A 16,175-nucleotide genomic window follows, 5' to 3' on the forward strand; every position below is an offset into this window, starting at 1 on the left:
GGCGGGGGAGAGGCGGCACCGCCCGGGACCCCAAGAGACAGCGGCAGGACCCGGAGCCAGGCCCCGGTCCCGGTGCCGCTCGCAGCCCCGGCCCGGCCCAGGTGAGAGGGGCGGGGCCGGGGGCGATGGTCCCGCCGCCATCCCGGGCAGGGCGGGGCCCGGGGCCGGGCGGTCCCGGGGCTCTGGGGCGGTCCCGGGGCTCAGGGGCGGTCCCGGGGCTCTGGGGCGGTCCCGGGGCTCTGGGGCGGTCCCGGGGCTCAGGGGCGGTCCCGGGGCTCAGGGGCGGTCCCGGGCTCTGGGGCGGTCCCGGGGCTCTGGGGCGGTCCCGGGCTCAGGGGCGGTCCCGGGGCTCAGGGGCGGTCCCGGGGCTCTGGGGCGGTCCCGGGGCGGTCCCGGGGCTCTGGGGCGGTCCCGGGGCTCAGGGGCGGTCCCGGGGCGGGGCCGGGCCCGGCTCAGGTGCGCGGGGTCCCAGTGCGGCTGCGCGGGGCGGGGCCGAGGTGATTTAATGCCCGGAAATCGCCGCTGGCGCCATTTGCTCCCTCAGAGTTCGGGGGGGCTGCTGCTGGGCCGCTCTCTCCCGGCGGGGCTCAGGCGATGCCTCCTCTACCGCTCTTTCTTCCCCCTCTTTCTCCTGCCCTTATCCTCCTCCTTCTTCCCCGCTTTATCCCCTCTTTTCTACCCCTCCAGCTTCTTTTTCTCTCCCCCATCCCCCCTCTCCCTCCCAGCCCCCCGCGTCCTCTCCCCTCTCCTCAGCCTCCCCTGCCCTCTCTCCCTGTTCCCCTGTACATCCGCTCCTCCTTTCGGCCCTCTCCCTACCCTCTCCCCAGCCCGACTCCCCTCTCTTCCCCCTCTATCCCTCCTCTGTCCATCCCTCTCCCCACTCGGCCTTTCCCTTTCCCCCTCCTTCTCCCCAACCCCCCCAACCCCTCTCCGTACCCCACCTCATCCCTCCCTGACCCCTCCTCTATCCCCTTCTCCCTCTTTCCCCCGCAGCCGCGGGGCTCGGGGCGCCGGAGAATAAAGCCCAGAGGGCCGGAGCCCGGCGCCCCCTGCCCTCGCTGGACCCCATACGGGGCTGGGCGGGTCCCCCAGTGCGGTTGTCAAGGGCCGCCCGACGCCGCCGGGGCTCCGGCTTTGCCCACATCGCACTGGGGGCTCCCCGGCAGCGTCGGGGCTGGGGGTCACGGGGGCCCCCTTCTCAGGAAGGGAGTCCTGGGGGAGGGTGGAGAGGGTCCCGGGGTGGGATGGGCCCCCTCTGGAAGAGGGGGTCCTGGGCTGGGGGGGGTTTAGGGAGGGCCCCCTCCTGAGGAGGGGGTCACGGGGTGAGGGGGGGGCTGGGGGGGACGGCCCCCTCCGGAGGAGGGGGTCCCGGGGGGGGTCGGGGTGGGCCCCCTCCGGAGGAGGGGGTCCGGGGGAGGGGGGCGGGGCGGAGGGGGGACTCCCCCCTCCAGTCCCGCCCCCTGCCCCGGATCCCCTCCTCCGGACGGGGCTCAGCCCGGCCCCTTCCCCGGGACCCCCTCCTCCGGACCGGGGCCCGGGGGAGGGAGGGGGGGGGGGCGGGTGGGGGAGGGGGGGGAAGCAGAGGGGGTCACGTCACTCTGCAGCGTGAGCACACACAGAGATCACCCGACAAACAAACGGCCCCTCCCGTTCTGCCCCCCTCCCACCCCACCCGCCCCCTCCCTCCCCCGGGCCCCGTCCGGAGGAGGGGACCCGGGGGAGGGGGCAGGGACTGGAGGGGGGAGTCCCCCCTCAGCCCCACCCCCTCCCCCGGACCCCCTCCTCCGGAGGGGGCCCACCCCGACCCCCTCCCAGGGACCCCCTCCTCCGGAGGGGGCCCTCCCCCCCTAACCCACCCCCCACCCCGGGACCCCCTCCGGAGGAGGGGGCCCTCCCTGACCCCCAGCCCCGGCCCCCCCCGGGAACCCCCAGTGTGATGTAGGGAAAGCCGGAGCCCCGGCGGTGTCGGGCGGTGTGTTTGACCGGTGTGGGGGGACCCGCCGAGCGGGCCCGGTCCCGTGTGGGGGCTCCAGGGACAGCGGGGGGCGCCGGGCTCCGGCCCTCTGGGCTTTATTCTCCGGCGCCCCGAGCCCCGCAGCTGCGGGGGAAAGAGGGAGGGGGAGACAGAGGACGGGAACAGGGGAACAGCGGGGGCGGTCAGGGTGGGCCAAGGAAGGAGGGCAGGTGGGGGGGGTCGGGGTGAGCGGGGAGCAGGGAGGGGGACAGGGGCAGGTGAGGTGAGGGGGGGCAGGACGGGTGGAGGACGAGGATGGAGCACAGCTGGGAGGATCAAGGTGCAGAGGAGGAAAGAAGGGGAAAAGGGGAAGGTAGAAGGGAAAGAACGGTGAAGGAAGGAGGGGAAGGATTCAGGGCAGGTGGGGAGGAATTCGGGGGAAGGGGAGCAGGGTGAAGAGACAGGTGGGAGCCGGGGTGGGGGGGAAGGAAGCGTGGAGGAAGGAGGGGGGAAGGTGGAGGGGTAGCGGAGGGTTGGGGTGTGTAGGGGGATGGGGGGGGGTAGGGGGGGTCCGGCCGGGGGGGAGGGAGGGGAGGGCTAGGGGGGAGGGGGGCGGTGGGGGGGGAGAGGGTGTAGGGGGTGGGGAAGGGGTGGAAGGAAGGGAGAAAGAGATATAGAGAAAAAGAGATAAAGAGAAGCAGAAAGGAAAATAAATACAGAGATAGAAAGATATGGAGCCCGGCGCAGCCGCAACCTTCCGCCCTGAGCGCCGAGGAGGCAAATGGCTCCTGAGGCGATTCCCGGGGCTTAAATCCCCTCGGCCCCGCCCCGCGCAGCCGCTCTGGGGCCCGCGCACCTGAGCCGGGCCCGCCCCTCACACCTGAGCCGGCCCCGCCCCGCCCGCGCCCGTAAATCCCGGCGGATCCGCGCCCGCTCCGCTTTGTGCGGTGCATGCTCATCCCGGGACGCGGCGGGACCGTCGCTCGGAGCGCTGTGCGGAGCCCCGGACCGGGGGCTGCTCCCGGTGCTGCGCGGAGCCCGAAGCGCTGAGGTGGGGCCGGGACCCGGCCCAGGGAATTCGGGTCTGGGTCCTGCCGGCGTTTCCTGGGGGTGCCGGGCTGAGCCGCATCCCCGTCGACGGGCGGGCTGCGGGCCGTGGGGCCGCGGAACCGACGCGGGATTGGGGCTGGAATAGGGACTCGGCTCACTGCAGGCGGGAAGAGCCGCTCCGGGACGGGCGCGGACCGAGCCCGGCGCTGCCGCTCCCGCTTGGACTGCGGCCGGTGCGGGGCTGCGGTCCCGCTGGGGCTCCGGGCAGGTCTCGCTGCGGCCGCGGGGAGCCGCGGCTGTGCCGGTGTCGGGCCCGGCAGGAGAGCGGCGCTTTCCCGGAGCAGGCGCTGGATCGCGGCTGGAAGCGGGCGGGGCGCGGGGACCGCCCGTGCCGGCCCCGGGACCCCTCAGAGGCCGCCGCTCCCTCAGCGCCGCCCCCTGGCGGACACGGAGCGGGGCTGCGAGTGCGGCGGCCCCCGGTGCGCGCTCCCGGAGCCCCCGGTGCGCGCTCCCGGAGCCCCCGGTGCGCGCTCCCGGAGCCCCCGGTGCGCGCTCCCGGAGCCCCCGGTGCGCGCTCCCGGAGCCCCCGGTGCGCGCTCCCGGAGCCCCCGGTGCGCGCTCCCGCCCGCGGCCCCGCGGAACGAGCGGGGCTGCATCGCCGCGGGGCGGAGGAGCCGCTCCGGGCCGGGCGCTGGGGCCGAGCCCGGCGCTGCCGCTCCTGCTCCGGCTGTGCCCGGTGCGGGTCGGGGCCCCGCCGGGGCTCGGTTCTGCTCGAGCCGCTCATCCGACACCTGCCAGGTGAGACCTGATGCTCTCCTTCCTCCCCCCACTTTCCCTGTGGCTGGCACTCTCTACTGCGTTGAACCTCTGCGTTTAAAAAGCCAGTGAAAACTGTTTAGTCTTTATTTCCAGGTCATCAGATATCCTGAGTGGGAAGGAACACACAAGGAGCACCAAATTGAACCCTTATGTGAATGGCTCATCTGGGGACTGAACCCACAGCCTGGGCATTTTCAGCACCCTGCTCCAACCAAGCCAGTGTCAGGTCATGGCAATGTCCTGCCTGGGATGGGAATGCCAAGTCCCAGCAAGAGAATTCCTATGCCAGTGTACCTCCTTCTTTTATGCTGATGCTGCTTTACACACCAGCCCCTGGAGTGTCCACAGGGCAGAGCTCCATGGCCAGCATCTGACTGTGGAACAACACAGGTGAACAGTTGTGTGACAGCACAAAACTCTTCCAATAACCCTGATTTCCTGCCCTTTCCAGCATTTCCCTGATGGCTGCAAAGGTGCTTGTGCCATGTCCCTTTCCAGGGAGAAACAAGCAAGACAAGTCCTGAGGGTTCCCTTGGTCCGTGGCCAAAGTTCTTCTGGAGAGTGTCGGGGCTGGTCCCGCCTGCAGAGGGGCGTTTCCTGCAGGTGAGTGCTCACAGCCCAAAGTCACGGTGGGGGCTGAGGCCGGGGCTGTTCTCAGGCCCAGAGCTGCACGGAGCCCTCGGGGACTCCTGCTCCCTGCCAGGAATGTTCCTCGGTGTTCCCTCCGTGTGTCCCAGCTGGCCGGGAGCGCGGGGCGGGAGGAGGCCGAGCCCCAGGAAGGGAAGCAGCCCCTCCTGTCCTTGGTGCCTGCAGGGGAGGAGCTGTGCCTCAGTGTCCTGCCCGTGGCAGGCAGCGTGCCAAGCACATCCCGGGGAATGGGCACTGGGATGCCCGGGCAGCGCCGGGATGGGCACGGATAAAGGGCTGCCCACGGCTCCTTGGCCAGGGGCTGCTCTGAACAGGCACCCAGAGATGCTGCAGCCCGGACAGAGCCCACTGACATCCCAAAAATAGCCCAAGAACAGCTGGCATTGCCTGGGAATGTCGGCACGTTGGGTTTGCAGAGGAGCTCAGACAGCAATTCCTGGTGCCCAGCTCCTGGAGCTCCCACACACCCACCAGGTATGTCCCAGCCACCCCAATCCCTTCCCTTCCAGCCTGGGGACAGCCTCCAGCAGCAGCGTTAAAGCCAAGGGAATTTCCCTCACAGAAATTCAATCCCAAGCAATGCCCTCGGAGATGCCGTAAAATAAAAGGTTAGAGTTGGATGAAGTGTTGTTTGGATGAAGTTTGGAGTTTTTCAGGGAGCCAGCTGGAACTGCAGAACTGATGGGAAGCTTTCACAGGGGGTCACAGTGCAGGTGCCCTGAAGGCAGGGATGTGCATCCCTTTCCTCAGGGAAAAGAACTCCCAGAGGCCACTCCCGAGGCTCTGGAATGAGCTCGGCTTCTGCAGGGAGAGATGTCCTCCCCTGGGCACAGGGGCTGCCTCAGCACGGCCGGGAGCGCGTCCGGCCACCGCCCTCTGCTGCTTTCAAACATCACCTGGAGCCCGAGCTCAGGGGGTGGAACCCACTGAGTTCCAGGGAACTCTGTCAGCTGCCCCCAGGGACATGGGTAGAATGAACATTTTCAAGTAAAAATGAGGTTATTGGTAGTAGGCAGATGGAAAACTTTGAAACATTTGGCTGGGGGATGAGGGTTAGAAAAAGCCAATTCTATGAAACAGAAACCTGTCCTTGTCCAGAGCTTCCTTGGAACCTCTGCTGGTTCCTGACACAGCTGGTATTAGATAGGCAGCTCTGCATGGGAATATCCACACTCCATGAGGGAATGTGAGGTTATTCCAGTAGGAATTCAGCAGGGAATGTGGGGCTATCAGTACAATTCCTCTAAACAGCAAAGCAGATTCTGAACCCCAAATGTGGGCACCACACAGGGAACAATCTTTGTGCTGCCCTGCCAGCCAAAGCCCTGGGCTGGGAAATTTCAGCAGCCAAAATTTTTTTTTACAAGAAAGCATTCTTTCTCTACTCTGGAGATTACCACAAAAATTCTCCCTACCTGTATTACCCCATTTCCACTTCAATATTATCTCAGTTTACCCCATGAAGTGCATCCTCTGTGCTACAACAGATCATCTCAGATTTTACCCCTGAAATCTTCCCTACCTCTCCACCACTGAGTACGTAATTTTTACCTCAAAATACTCATTTTCTACCATGGACATTCCCTCAAGTTTTATCTCTAGATTTACCCACCTGTCCACAGCAATTCCCTCAGTTTACCTCAGGATGTTCCTGCTCTCTCCTAGAGATAATCTCACATTTTACCCCCCAATTTTCCCTACCTGCCTAGTACCGATTGCCTCCTTTTCACCTCAAAATATCCATTGTTTCCTCTACAGATTAACTCAGATTTTATTACCAAAATGTCCATTTTGTCCCCTCTTTGCCAACTAGATTTTAAAACCAAAACCACACAGGTTATTTCTCTTATCCCCAAAATGTTAATGCTGTCCCCTACAAATTATGTCAGATTTTTTCCCAAAACCACTTATTGTTCCTACATAATTACCTCAGGGTTTGCCCCCCAAATTCTGCCTAATGTTGACTACTGATCACCTCATTTCTACCTCAATGTGCACCGAGATCTGCCCTTCACAAGTTCTTCATCAGATCTTCACAAGTTTCACCCCCCAAATTTCCTTGCCTACCCCCAGTGATTGCCTCAGTTTGTCAGTGTTCACACTCTCCCTTGAGATTACCTTAAGTTTTACCCCCAAAATCTTCCTTAACTGTCCACAATTTATTGCCTTGCTTTTACCCAAAAATATTATTTCTCAACCTTTAGATTATTTCAGGTTTTGCCCCCCAAAATTCCCCTACCTGTCCACTACTGATTCCTTCATTTTCCCTTTAGTTTAAGTAAACTATTATTTACTTTCTACTATTGAGCTTTTGTCAAGATTTACCCCCAAAATTTTCCATGTGTACCTAATTTTTACTTCAAAATGTTTGCTCTACAGATTATTCCATATAATTTTTACCCAAAAATTTCCCCATCTGCCCACAACTGATTCCCTCATGTTCTCTCAGTATCTTCATGCTCTCCTCTAGAGATTAGCTCAGATTTAGCCTCAGATTTTCCCTGCATGCTCAGTGCTCATCACCTCATTTTTCTCTCAAAGTGATAATTCTCTACTCTTGAGATTTTGTCCAGTTTTGCCTCTAAAATTTTCCTTGTCTACTACTGAGTACCTCAATTTTACTCCAATATATTCATTCTGTCTGCTACAGATTACATTGAGTTTTACCCCCAACATTTTCCTTCCTGTACAATATTGATTAACTCTTTTCTACTCCACAAATCCGTATTCTCTCCCCTAAACATCACCTCAGCTTTTCCCTCAAGTGTGTCACCTTGCTCCCCTTGATATCCCCTCACGTTTTCCTACACAAACAGTTCTTGTGTCCCCTCTCAACTGCCCCAGGTTTTCAGCTACAAATGTCACCTCTGAGTTATCCCAGGTTTTCCCAGTTAGGAGCTGCAAGGAATTCAGGCAGGGCAAATGACAGCAGGGAACAGCTGTAAATTCAAGGGCAAAAAGAAAAGATCTGCCAGCAAAGGGGGAAGGTTTCAGAAAACATTTCTGCAACTAATAATTAATAATTATTAATTCCTCAGTGACAAGAACATGAACTCACAACCATTAAGGCCTGGCAGTCCCCTGCAGTGAGAGCTCAGCACACATCCAGAGGCAATTCCAGCATCTGAAAGGAAGAAAGGAAGAAGAAAAAGGTGATTTCTTCTCTTTCAAAGTTATTTCAAGTTCCCAGACCCAAACCAACCTTTACGCTTGATTTTGGCTGGGTGAATCCTGAGCAGTGGGCACAGGTCCTGTCATTCCTGCTGATGGGGGTGATGCTTTCTGGGGAAATCAGCTGATTTCCAAAGTTCACTGCCTGCCCCATGCCTGATCTGCACAGGAGAAAACCTCTTCCATGAAGGGATTTTGCTCCATCCAATCCCATCTGCCCAGGCTGCTCCATGTGGATGTTGCCAGGCTGGGGCAGCACAGGCAGATGCAGCTCTCAGCTCTCTCTGCTCCAAACACAGCTCTGGGCTCCTTTGCAAACTCCTCTGCTCTGAGGTTTTCTCCAGGAGAACTCAAGGAATGGCTCATGGCAGGGTGGAGATTAAGTTATCACAGAGGGAAGTAAAGGATAAATATTCCTGTAAGAGCCTTTGGATCTGCTGGGCTGAATTGGGAAGGGGACATTCATTCCCTGCAGTGCAAATGCACAACAACCTCCAACCAAAGCAAACACTGTCAGCTGGGGTCTGAAAGCACCACTTGGACAAACCTCATTGTCATTCTTCCTTTCAGGCACCTTTGCAATCAAACTCTGAAGCTGACAAGCCCAAAAGCTCTGGAGTCTGTCTGCTCTGGAACAAAAGGATACTCCCAGGGATGAGGCACATTCCCAGCAAACGCTCCCAACACGGCACAGGGGCACCACTGGAGCTCGTGTTGGGGCTGGGAAGGGCTGCCAGGAGGACACAGCCCCCAGCTGGGGTGGCAGTGGCAGTGACAGCAGCAAATTCCCACAGCCTGATGGCACAGCAGAGGGACAAAGGCCAGCAATGGCCACGGGAGCTGCAGGTTTCATTCTGCTCCCTGCGCTGCCACATCCCGGCAGGAAATCTCCAGGGGGGACAGAAACTCCCTGGGTGCACAAAGTGCAGCATCTGTGCCCCTGATCCTGCTGAAACTCAGAGTGTGGGGCCGACCCCCCAAGGTAAACACTGCCCTGCCTGCATCAGCCTCAGCCACTGCCCCAGTTCTCAGCTCCCACTGCTCCAGGGCTGCCCCACATTCCTGACCAGGAGCCAAAGGCCCCTTTGGACAGGGCTCTCTCTGTGTCTCAGGCCTTGGGGACTGCAGGGACCAGGGCAAGGACAGCCTGAAACCAGGGCAGATCCCTCTGGGGACAACTGGGGACTCACCCCACACCACGGGCAGGACCAGGGGCCCTCCAGTGCAGGCTGGAGCCCGTTGGGTTTGGCTGCTCAATCACCAAAGCTTTGGGCAGAGATGGGATGAGTTAAGTGGTTTTTGCTGTCCTGAAAGGGAGGAGAAAATGGAAATTAGGTCCACTCTGGAAGTCAAAGGCTCCTGGCTTTCCTATTTCTGTTCTGATTGCCCACTATGGGGTTCTAGCCATAAAAAATGAGAGGTGACACCAAATTAAAGTGCCTCTTTTCAACATTTTATTCCTTATTATTTTCATACATAAAAAGGATGCCAATTTTTTCTTATTGCATTCTTTGCCTAATTTTAACAGAACTATTTTCACTCCAGGCTTGTGAGCTTGGAGTGAGCTCTTGTGAGCTCCCGAATCCTTTGCCATTGGACTTTGGACAAAGGAAGAGAAGGATCTGTTCCACATGGGCATCATCCGACAGGGAACAGCCCCTGTGCCAACCCCAGCCTGGGCTGAGCTGCCTCCCTCCCTCCTTCTGGATCCTGGCTCCACTCCAGTCTGAGTTTTCCCCCATTTTCCATGCCTAGAAACAGGGAATTGTCCTGGTCAGGGTGTAAGACCTTAAACTGCACATTGATCTGGGGGGCTGTGACTGGGATTCTAGCAGGGAATTCATGGTGTTACAAATAAAAACCATTCCAGGGAGCAGCACTGACAAGGTTGGGAGCTGCTGCTTCACCACACGGTGTCAGCAACAGAGAGAAAACAAAAAATGTGTATCCAAAAACAGGGATAAAATGATTCTTCCTGCTTTTAGTGGGACCAGGGCTAATTCTGCCCTGGAGTGCCAAAGGACTTCTCCCTCAGACCCCCTGAGACCCCTCAAAAAGCCAAAGTGCAGCAGGGAAGGGAGGAAGGAAGGAAAGGCACCTCTGCCTCACCTGCTGGAACAGCACAGGTCCTGCTGCTCCTGGGGACTGGGAATGTGTCCAGAGCCAAAAGCTCCTTCCCAGGCTGGAGGGGTTTTCCTAAAGCACCACCTCTGGGAAGCAAAGGGCTATGGAAGACATGGAGTGAGAATCTACAATAACAGTAATAGTAATAATAGTAACAATGATATCGATAACAATAATAATAATAACTATAATAATAAGGAAGAGCAGCAAAGGAAGCAACAGTAATTACAACGGAGCAGGGAGGATGCTGAGCTTTAAATGAGGTTTGAGTGAGGCAGCTTCTCCTGGGCTCTCTGAAGCACAGCTCCAGGTCTGGGATTCCAGGAGCAGGGCAAACTCCCACTGTCCAGTCCCTGGATTTGCCTCCTGCCAGCACTGGGCACCTTGGGCATGCTTAGCTCGAGTGCTCCAGTGCTGCTGCCTCGAGGGATTGGGAAAATGGGCATTAAACCCCTTCCCACAGGGCTGGTTCCGAGCTCTGGCTGGGGAAAGCATTGGGCACCTCTGGCATTTCAATGAAATCAGTTTCCATCATTCTAAAGTTACCCTGAACAAACCAGGGCACATAAATAAACCTTTCTCCATAAAGATAGCCCCAGGCAATGCACAATCATTCCTATGCCTGGTCAAACAAACCAGCAGCCAGTTTTTGGGGAGAGACTCCAGACTCTTGTCTCCCTCCCTGGCTGTAAAACACTTGCAGAGGCTTTGGAGTTCATACAAACTTGTCAGGATTTGGATATTTCATTTAAATTCCATTCATATGCTGAGGGATTTGAAGTGTCCTTAAGGCACCTTCACTCACACGTTAATTTTAAGCCCACTACCACCGATGAATTTGGATGTTCTTTTGGTAGAAGCACCCCACCTTCATCAGGCAACTCCATGTGGGAGATAAAATAAATGTGGACAAGAGTTTGGAATGCAGCTTCCAAGTCAAGTTCCCTGCTAGGAAATGACTCCAGCTCTCTGCTACCTCAGGTAGCCTGGCCAGAGTAAGAAAATAGAATCAAACCCTTTGTTCCATTGGCCTCTCACCCCAAATTCCAATGGGACAGACAAGTCCCTCTCCTTGGAAGGCAGCATCTCCTACCTGGACTTGTGCCTTCCCCAGCCTTTGGTGGCCGCTGTCTCCATCCTCCCACACCTCCTCATCTTCCTCCTCGGCAGGGTTGCCTTCCTCATCCTGCAGAGCAAGCACAGGGACAGGCACCAGCCTGCTCATCCCCAGCCTGGGCAGCAGGGACGGGCTGGTGGCACCCTCTGGATGTCACCCCCTGCCTGGTGCCATCCCTGCTCCGCGGCCCGTTCCCGTTCCTGGCTTGGCAGCTCCTTTTAACGGGATGTTAAACCACAAACGTTTGCTCTGCTGGGCTGGGACAGCAGAGACTCCCCCGAGGCAGTGGGCAAAGCTCCTGTTCCCACATCCTCTGCCTCCCACAGCCCTGCTGGGGCTGGACAGAGCAGAGGAAACTCCTCAGCTCCTGCTGGAAATTTCCTCCTGTGCCCATAAACCCCGAGAAATCATGGCTGCTCCATGCCTGGAAGTGTCCAAGGCCAGGCTGGATGGGGCTTGGAGCACCCTGGGCTGTGGATGGAATGAAATGATCCTTAAGGTCCCTTCCCACTCAAACCATTTGGGGATTCCATGATCTCTCCATGCATTTATTTTGCACCATTTCCTCACAAATTTAAATTCTCAAATTTAGACCATTTGTTAAAGGAATAATTTAAAAATTATTCCAGGATTTAAAAGAGGAACGTCAAACATACAAGAATCATTCTTACACCCATCAAATCATTATTAATTGGAATCCTATTCCCTCATCTCTGTCCTTGCTTTCCCGGAAGACCTTATGGTCCCAGAGTCTCTCAGAGAGATGTACTGGGATTACTGGAAGGTTTGCTCTATCAGAGAGCCAGGGGGGTTTACAACTCTTGTTCCTCTGCAACTTTAACCAGCTTTTCCCCAGAGCGGTGCTGTGGGAGAAGTTTGGAATTACTAGAAATGGATCAGCTTCACATTTTTTCTCACTCTTTTCCAACTACTTCAAAATTCTTGGAACTACCCTCAAGCAAACCACTGTGAAAACATCAATCAGAGGAACATCTTGAAAAGAGAAAACCACATCCAGGAGCAGCCAAAACATTCCCATTTCTGTTCTTACCTGGTCTCCAGGTGGTCCTGCCAGAGCTCCACACAGCCGCTGCCATTCCATGAGGGCGAGGAGGCAGTTTTGGACGTGTTCTTTGCCGTGCAATGGGACAACAGATTCCAGAGAGTTTTCGTCGCCTTTCCAAGCCACCCCGTGAGTCCATGGTATGAGCGGGCCCGGCCCCGTGTGGGGGCTCCAGGGACAGCGGGGGGCGCGGGGCTCCGGCCCTCTGGGCTTTGTTCTCCGGCGCTCCGAGCCCCGCGGCTGCGGGGAAGGAAGGAGAGGGGCAGGGAGAGACACGGAGCATGGGGGGAGGAGGTGGGGTAGGGAGGGGGGTTGGGGTGGGTGAGGGAGCGGGATGATGGACAGAGGAGGGATAGAGGGGCAAGAGAGGAGAGTCGGGTTGGGGAGTGGGGTAGGGAGAGGGGCGAAAAGAGGGTGGGGGGATAGGGGATATACAGGAGAGCAGGGAGAGAGGGTGCAGAAGGCAGGCAAAGGGGGAGAGGAAGGGCGGGATGGGAGGGAGAAAGAAACTGAGATAAGGGGGACACGAAGGAGGAGGATAATGGAAGGAGAAAGAGGCGGGGAAAGGAGAGAGGTACAGGACGGGGGGGGGGGGGGCCTCACCCGGGCCCCGCCGAGGGAGCTCAACCTGGCTGCACACCCCACAGTCTCTGAGGGAGCAAATGGCACAGGAGGCGATTTCGGGGGATTAAATCACCTCGGCCCCGCCCCGCGCACCTGAGCCGGGCCCGGCTCCGCCCGGGACCGCCCCAGAGCCCCGGGACCGCCCCAGAGCCCCGGGACCGCCCGGCCCCGGGCCCCGCCCTGCCCGGGATGGCGGCGGGACCATCGCCCCCGTCCCCGCCCCTCTCACCCGGGCCGGGCCGGGGCTGCGAGCGGCACCGGGACCGGGGCCTCGGCTCCGGGTCCTGCCGCTGTCTCTGGGCGGTGCCGCCGGGCGGGCTGCGGGTCCCAGGCCCGCAGGACCGACGCGGGATTTGGGCTGGGATGGGGACCGGGCTCGCCGCGGGCAGGAAAAGCCTCTCCGGAACGGGCGCTGGGGCTGAGCCCGGCGCTGCCGCTCCTGCTCCGGCTGCGACCCCGCCGCGGGCCCCGGATCCCCCAAATCCTCCAGGTCCCCTCAGGGCCAGGGCAATTTTTTTTTTTTTTTTTTTTTTTTTTAGTTTTTTGTCCAGCGAGGGTAGAGAATTGTCATGGAGAAGCCCCAGAGCTAAAGGATACGGGGTCTGGGTTGGGGAGGGGAAGGTTTGCCTTAAATTAAAACGCACTGGAGAGAATACATCTGTGGAACAGCTCATTTCCTCTCCCGGACTGGCTTCTGTGATCGGCTGCCATTCCAACACCTCCCATAGGATTTGCAACCTGTGAGGCTCTAATGAGTTCCAGGTGCTAAGCCTGAGGGAACATAATGGGAAATCTCTCTGGATCAGGCAGTGTCCTGAAGGTCTGGCAGCGCCCAGCACTCCTGGCTGGAATTTGGGGGATCCCAGCACACCCCTTCTACTGTGTCCCCATGGAGCTGACACTTCCCAGCACTCCTGGCAGGAATTTGGGGATCCCAGCACAGCCCCTCCGTAGTGTCCCTGTGAACCTGGCACTGCCCACCATCCCTGGCCAGGGGCTGGGGGTTCCAGCACAGCCCCCCCAGCACATCCTGCTGCTTCCTCAAGTCCCCTTTAACCAGGATCCTTTCTGGGGTGAGGGCACCCAAACCCAGCAGAATTGGCTTTAACCAGTTTTGGGGGATCTCCCCTCTCCCCTCCTCACCCAATTCCTGCTGCCAAAACCCAGCCTGAGGCTCAGCTCCCCATCCCCTCAGTCTCTCCAAGGAATTGCACTTGGATTTCCCAATCCAGCAGGGCAGCAATGCTGTTCTCTTTACCGTGTATCTTAATTGCAGCCATTGCTTAAGAAATAATTAAAATAAATTCAAAGAATGAAGAGACAATGAAGAAGAACTGCCAGCTCCAGCCAAGGGGTGCTCAAGCCCCTTCTCAATGATCTGCTTTAATTAACCAATGCAAATAAGCCAATTAAGATCACATCAACACATTATTCTTTTTAATCAAGTTCTAGAGGAAAAACTGCAGGATAGAAAAGAATCTTTTTAACCCCAAAACTCTTCCAGGAGATCCACAGGGCAGCGCTGCACTGCACCCCCAAACTGTGGAGAATTGGGAGAAAAGACAAACCCAGACTGAGATTCCTGAGAGATTGGTGCAGCTTCTGCCAGCCAGAACAATCCTTGGGCTGAACACACACCTGTGAATCCCAGGAACCTGGGACATCATCAATATCCTCAGGAGCCTTTTTATTAAAAGCAGATTTCCAGAGAATTAACAGAATACAGAAAATTAAACAGAAATGTAAAGGAACAGCTCCCCCAGCCCAGCAGGCTGCAGCATCCAAAAGAAAATGAACAGAAAGATGATGGATTGGGACCATCACCAATCCCAAATCCTCGTGTGGAATACCCCACTGTGCTTTGGTTTATAAATCACCACTTCTGTTAGTGGACAAACCCTTCAGCTTTGCTTCCAATTCCCAACTGTGGCCACCAAGATTCTGCTGCAGCGTGTCCATGGTGGGATCCAGGGAAACACGCAGGGTATGGTCCTCTGGGAATGCTGCTGAGGAAGCACACGGAGCTCATCTGTGCCTGCAGCCCGGAGGGAGATCTCTTCCAACAGCCGCGGCCGAGCTCCGTGTGTCCCGATGGTTCCCACGCTGGCACGCCACAGCTTCCTCTGCCCGCTGCCTTGGGAAGTATCCCTAAGGTGCCACCAGGAAAGGAGCCTCTTACAGACACAGAGTCTTGGGATTCAGGGCAGGAAAAGGAGTTTTCAGTCTTTAGCATCTCCCACTCCGTCGGCATTGATAGCAAACATGGCTTCAGCCTCAGGAAGACACGGAGAGTCGTAGATTTTACAGATCCTGGTCTCACCTCGGCCTTTCCGCAGGTACAGCCTGACAGGGAGAGGGAAGGAAACAGGTCAGGATGGCCAGCCTACTCCCAGAAAATCATCCCAATCCATAAAGGAGCAAACAGAGCTGTAGGAACTGCCCGAGACGTTCATTTCCCTGCGGACTGAGGGCCCAGAGTGGCGCTGAGCTGAAGCACAGGCTGGGCCTGCCATGGACAGACTGGGAACCCCAGCAGTAAAAGCTGCTTGGCCAATTCCATAAAACATTCCCAACCCAGGCTCCTGGGATATGACCACCTCTTGTCTCACCTGGTGGTGGAAGCACGAGCGATGATCTCCCCTTCAGTGGGTTTTTTGGAATCTGCAGTGACACGTTTGCTGCCTGCTGTTATTGGGAACTTGATCAGTAACAGATATTTCTCATAAAGAAAACTGGATGAGCAAAAAGGGATGCTTTGTTTCTTCACAACTGCCCTTAACTCACAGACTCTGAAGGCCTTTGTAATTCCTGTGACTCATGAAGCTTTTGTAAACGTGAAAGAGACAAACTGTGACCATGGTGTTCATGGGTGGTTGTTTCTGCATTACATGGGCAAGAAACTCAGGTGGGGCCTAGAAGGGATACATGGCCTTGTATCTCCCTGAGAAATCTGTTACTTTTACACCTGAACAGTTAGGACACTTATCCTACTATAAAACACTGAACACCTTCATAAAGATGTATAAATCTAAGCAGAACACAAGTATAATATGGTGTCTTACATGTTGCAGCTATTCCATTAAGGCTTATCATACAAGTGTTTATCTCAACTTACACAAATCAAGGGGAAGCCCGACACTCCGATCTCTGTCCTTCATTACAGCAACCTCTCTGTGCAAAAAGAGCACAGGAATAGAATTTCTATCCCAGTACTGCTACTGGGTCACTTCTGCAGCCTCAGTTGTTGTTATATCTCAAAATTTGTTCCTTGGAATTTGATGGTGAACTGCTGTTATTGTTGATTGGATAAAATATGTATTTATAAAAAGGAAAGGCCATAATTTGCTTAAAACGTTTTTGATGGAGTTGATACTGTTTCTTCAAAATTCCATTTACTGCTGAGGTCAGCTTTATTTCCATGAGGACTCAGCAACCAACTCATGAAATAAATAAATTGCACAAACCAGAATAAAACCTAACTGACTTCTTTTTTTTTGAAGGAAAAATAATCCCTTTTGGAACTAAGGCTGCTCAATATTTAAGGGGAATCAGGTTAAAACAGGTCTTTTATCTCTGACTGTTTATCATTTGGAACTTCACAGATG

At 56.7% G+C, this 16,175-nt stretch overlaps 2 long non-coding RNA genes across 2 annotated transcripts; one reads left to right on the top strand and one right to left on the bottom strand.

Moving 5' to 3' along the window:
• Nucleotides 1-4,124: 4,124 nt before the first annotated feature.
• Nucleotides 4,125-8,840, top strand: LOC128789790 (uncharacterized). Its single transcript, XR_008431528.1, has 5 exons — nucleotides 4,125-4,213; nucleotides 4,322-4,426; nucleotides 4,770-5,079; nucleotides 7,510-7,623; nucleotides 8,213-8,840. It is a non-coding gene; the product is annotated as an uncharacterized LOC128789790 (long non-coding RNA).
• On the bottom strand, nucleotides 4,421-8,920 carry LOC128789791 (uncharacterized). The gene is made up of 3 exons (XR_008431529.1): nucleotides 8,833-8,920; nucleotides 7,530-7,595; nucleotides 4,421-4,630 (listed from the first exon to the last, which is right to left on the bottom strand). It is a non-coding gene; the product is annotated as an uncharacterized LOC128789791 (long non-coding RNA).
• Nucleotides 8,921-16,175: the final 7,255 nt, after the last annotated feature.

This window comes from Vidua chalybeata, chromosome 6 (assembly GCF_026979565.1).
Source record: "Vidua chalybeata isolate OUT-0048 chromosome 6, bVidCha1 merged haplotype, whole genome shotgun sequence".
Taxonomy (NCBI): domain Eukaryota; kingdom Metazoa; phylum Chordata; class Aves; order Passeriformes; family Viduidae; genus Vidua; species Vidua chalybeata.